Below are 5034 nucleotides of genomic sequence, written 5' to 3'. Positions count from 1 at the left end.
GCAATCCGGGTCCTGGGCAGTCTCGCCATCCCGTCCCCGCCTCCCCCGCTTTTCCTTGCCGCCTCTTGGCGTTTGCCCCCTTCTGAGCAGCCGCACCCCACCCTCTCTCCAGCTTCCCCCACACCGACCGCAGCCGAGTGGAGCGAGCCGAGCGCCAGCGGCGCCGAAGGTCGGGTGCCCGCGGAATCCACGGGGAGGAACGTCCCGGAAACCAATTGGCCTCCGGCTTCTCTGGGGAGGGGGCGGGCCACTCGCAACAGCCAGGAGGCGGGTGGCTCCCCCTAGCGTTGAGCGCGTGCTTGCTCTCTACCGGGATGTGGGCGGGGGCTTCCCGAAGGTCTCTGTGGCGCAATCGGTTAGCGCGTTCGGCTGTTAACCGAAAGGTTGGTGGTTCGATCCCACCCAGGGACGAGGCAGTATTTTTAGAAGGTAGAAAGGGTCCTGTCGTTTGGCCTGTGCACAACAGGAGGATCGAGGCCAAGATTCGAAGGCCACCGCGGAGTCTGGAGAAGCAGAACTCTGGAGGAAAACAGGTCGCTGGGAATCCGGAAGGCCTCGAACGAGTACAACCCTCCGAATGCCTTTTAACGAGGCAGAGAAGTTTCTGCCTGCGTGTATTTGTGCCAGTATTTATTGAATCCTTTCCTTACACTCTTTAAGTTGATTCTAGGATAGTATGGTTAAAATACTGCTGTCGTCATCGTTCTTGTACTAGACGACTACTTCTACAGGGTAAAGTCCTGGAAGAGCAACTGCTCTAACGTAGTGTTTCCGTGGTTTTTCTATGATCCACTCCTTTCCCTCCTTGGCTTATTAGCTGTAACTCTTTGTTTTGTTATTTCAGCGACTGCTTCAAGCTTTATAGCCGCATACATCTGTAACTTCCCGGCCTCCCTCTAAGGGATCCCCTACCTCTTCACGTTTCTTCCCTGTCCATCTTTATGCTGTAGCCATCGTGCCGTTTACTTTTCGTGTTAGAAACCCCCAAACCCATCCTTATTACTTTGGTTTCATCTGTCTCGTGTTTTTAAAGAGATTTAAATAATAAGAAAAGAATCTTATCTATTTTCCCACGCGGTTACCAGTCTGTTGCCCTTCCGTCCCTTTGGCTAAATGCAGATTCCCATGTGGTACATGTAACCTTTCTTATAGTGTGGGTCTGCTGGTGATGAGTCTGTCAACATTTCTGTGTCAGTGTCACCTTCATTTTTGAAAGCCTTTTTTGGAGGGGACATCCTCGTTGACTTTGAAGTTTGCTCCAGGGCCTTCTCACACTGCTTCCCACCAGAAAGCCCACATCATCTTCATCTTTGTGTTCTGTAGGTATCACGCCTTTCTCCTCTGGCCGCTTTGCAGATTTTTTATTCTTTTCCCATGGATTTGAGCAATATAACTAGGACGTGACTGGATATGGTTTTCTTCATGTGTCTTGTGCTCATTCATCTCGTTCATTTGGCTCCTTGGGTTGGTGGGTTTATCATTTTTATTATGATGGGAAACTCTTCTGTTGTTGTTTCCTCAAAAATGGCTTCTTTCCCCCCATTCTTTTCAGGGACTCCAATCACTCACATCTTTTTCTCCCTCCCCCCGCCCTCATCACTCATATCTTTTAACGTTGCCCTACTGTTCACTGATAGCCCCTCACTTGCCGGAGCAGACATCGCATGTGTTTTTTTACACTCACCGATATCTCCTAAAGGTCGACTGCTCTCAACCTGTTCCATCAACCCCCCCTATCTAATGCCTAAAAATGTGCAGCAGCACTGTATTAAAAGTGTTTTGTGATTTATCTCTTAATTAGAGATGCTCTAAGCTAAGCTGATACATTAAGGAACTCAACTTAATATCCTTGGAAGAACTTAAAGATCACAATAGATCTTCAAATTGCAAATTGACCTGACACATAATGGAGAAATGCATGGTGGGATTGTATATGATACCTAAAATTGTAAGAATAATTAAATCACTGTGATTTTCAGAATTATAAGACTTAGTCTCCCTTAAAAAAATATAATATGATGTATTTATCTTACTGATACACACAATTTCGTATTGTATAAACTCTTAAGTAGTACTGGAATTAAAGTGTGTTCGTTGGACCAGTAAAAGCAGTATAGGAGATTGAGGCAGCTAAGGGTCACTAGAATTTTGAAGAGAAAATAAACCCAAGGCTTGTATAAACTGGAATATCATCTACCAATATTTTCTACAGTATTAGAAAGACTAGAAGACAACATAAAGCAGTTTTTAGATCAAAATTATTAAAGCAGTCTGATGCACACAAGGAGTCCTCTTCAGAAATACCACATGATAGAAACATCTTCTATGCCATTATATATAAATTACTGAAATCCTTAAAAGTGTTTTAAAAGTACTCAAGATTTCACTTGATTTTTTTTTCTTGTAACTAGCACCGAGACCACTAATCTATAGTTAAACTGTTTTTGTTTTTGTTCTTGTTTGTTTTTGTTGTTGTCCCTGAGTTACAGATTCAGCAAGAAAGGGAGTGGGATGGGCACCTGGCTGGCTCAGTTGGTAGCGCATGCATCTCTTGGTCTCAGGATTGTGAGTTCAGCTGACACACCTTGGGTGTAGTGATTACTTAAACAAAACATGCAAAGAAAGGAAGAAAGAGAGAGAGGAAGAAAGAAAGAAAGAAAGAAAGAAAGAAAGAAAGAAAGAAAGAAAGAAGGAAGGAAGGAAGGAAGAAAGAAAGGGAGAAGGAAGGAAAGATACAGGCGAAGGAAGGAAGCAAGGAAGAAGGAAGGAAGGGAGGGAGTGAGGGAAGAAAGAAGGAAGGGAGGAAGAGAAAAGGGGGGAAAGGAAGGAAGAAAACCCCATCAATAGCATCCTTGGGACCCCACCCCACCCCACCCCCGCCGCCCCTTGGGGTCCTGGAAATAGAAGCTCAGGCACTTCCCCACTTTGAGGAGAGGCACAGTTGGATACAAACCACAAGTTGCCTGTGTCTGCTTGGACTCAGACTGGAGCCAGGACCAGCTCGAGGCCAGGACAAAATAAGACTAGGAACCACGATCACAGGGCCACCACCTACCTGACAGCACCAACGCAGACAACTCTGGAAAGCTCTTGAAAACTCCCCCTTCTTTTTGAAGAATTTTCCACCTGCTCCCCTCATCCTCCCCCCAGAGGAAAGGATTCTTCCCCATTTGTTGGGCCAGGACCCTTTCAGATCCCTGCAGGGCACAGAGAGCCAGGAGGGCAGGAGCTAAGGGGGAGCTACACCTCCCTGAGGGGTCTGTCCTAGGGTGGGGGGGGGTTCCAGGGCTCAGGCTGACCCTGGACCCTCTGCCCATCAAAGCCACCAGAAGGAGTCCAGAGGGCAAGTGGTTGCGGGGCATGACACCCTAATCGTGTTCCTACAGGTGCAGGGCACAAGCTGGCCTGCACCTTCTGGGAGAGGCCATACCACTCAGTCCACCTGAAGCTTCTCTACAGCCTGAGGGCAACAGGTGTCTGGTTCCTGAAGGGACTAGAGGGGCCTCCTCCAGAGGACAAGCCCTCCCCTTAGCCTTGGAGGAGAGGTCCTGCAGAGGCTGGTTTTGAGAGACTTTGCCCAAGGAAATGAGTGACAGTGGCCCAACCAGTTATCTTGAGAGGTCTTCAAAGGGTGTCCAGACTGAATATATGGGGAGGGAGGGGGGGAGAGAGAGAGAGAGAGAGAGAGAGAGAGAGAGAGAGAGAGGTGTCAATGTGGGAAAATGCTAACTGGTGCACTGAGGTGAGGGATACAGGATGTTCCCACTCCTGCAACTTGTTTTGTGTGTTTCAAAGTGTGTTTGTCTCTTTGTTTTAAAGGAGTGATCCAGTCAAATTGCAGGTTCTCTGTAGATGAAAACCCTTGAAGTGAGAGGTTAGGTTTCTGAGGGGGATGGAGGTGAGCTCCTGCCCTGGCTGCTCATCCCAGCTCTGCTCTCCCACCCAGGTGATTCCAAGGAACCTGAGTCTGGTCCTCTGGCTCTTAGGGACTCACTGCTTGAGGCACCTTTGCACGTGCCCTTTGGTGCACAGCACATTTAGGGGAGGAAAAGGAAAATCCTAAGTAAGGAGACAGTGCTGAAAGGTCCTACTGACTGGGACTAGAACCTGACCAGTAGCCGTGAAAATCCAAATCGTATCCCACAGATCACCGGGAATCCACACAGGATCCCTGCTTTGGCCCTTGCAGATGAAAACCCTGAAAATAACGTTAGATTTCCCAGATGGGCAGAGCAAAAGTGGGGCGATTTCCCAGCGGCCCACAGCTCCCAGCCCTTTGCCCTGCTGCTCTTCACCTCTCCCAGCCTCAGCGGGCACTTTGGGCTCTGAGGTCTGACCCCAAGCTAACTGGTCGGTGCTCCATTCTAGTCTAGCTTTACCCCTGTGTGTGGCAGAGCCAAGGCCATGCTCTCTCGGTGAGCCTCGGTTTCCCGATGAGTAAGGTGCGGGTGAAGAGCAGAGTGTCCCTCTATTGGTGACCTCCCAACTAGCTCAAGGGCTGTCCTGATGATGGCAACTGAAGGGCTCCTCCGCGCCCCCGTGGGCTCATCGGGTGGAGCCTGAAACGCTGACTCGACGAGTCCCAGGTGCAGTTCGTGTTCTTTGGTTCTGTCGGGGCAAATCCACCTGTTGCGCCAGCGGGCTGGGCTCGGGAAAGCCAAGTGTACGGCTCCGGGAGGACGTGGTCGGTTCTCCGAGCCCGGGTGCCTGTCCGCCTGTAGAGCGGGTTGAGGCGCCAGAGGAGCAGGTTAGGGGGTTTCTGGATGTAGAGGAAACGTGCGTTGGGCTTTGTCCCCGGTGCCCTTCTCGGCCTGCCTGACTGGTTGTGGCCGGCTCTCCACCGGGGCCGGCAGCGGACGAACGAGGCCAGGTTGTCAAGTGCGGAGCAGGCTTTCAGGAAGCAAGGGAGCAGCAGCCTGGCTTCGTGTTTGTTTCTCTGAAAGGAAAATGAGGCTGCGCACGCTGCCTTCCCCTTGGCTCCAAGCGTCCTCCTTTGTGTGTCGTCAACAGGAGAACTAGGGGGCAAAAGGATGT

General features: G+C 50.0%; 1 non-coding gene across 1 annotated transcript; it reads left to right on the top strand.

Moving 5' to 3' along the window:
• Positions 1-337: 337 nt before the first annotated feature.
• On the top strand, positions 338-411 carry TRNAN-GUU (transfer RNA asparagine (anticodon GUU)). The gene has a single exon. It is a non-coding gene; the product is annotated as a tRNA-Asn (tRNA).
• Positions 412-5034: the final 4623 nt, after the last annotated feature.

The sequence above is a fragment of the Lutra lutra genome, chromosome 4 (genome assembly GCF_902655055.1).
Source record: "Lutra lutra chromosome 4, mLutLut1.2, whole genome shotgun sequence".
Taxonomy (NCBI): domain Eukaryota; kingdom Metazoa; phylum Chordata; class Mammalia; order Carnivora; family Mustelidae; genus Lutra; species Lutra lutra.
Note: the sequence above shows the minus strand (reverse complement) of the source record. Positions and strands in the feature narration are given on the sequence as shown.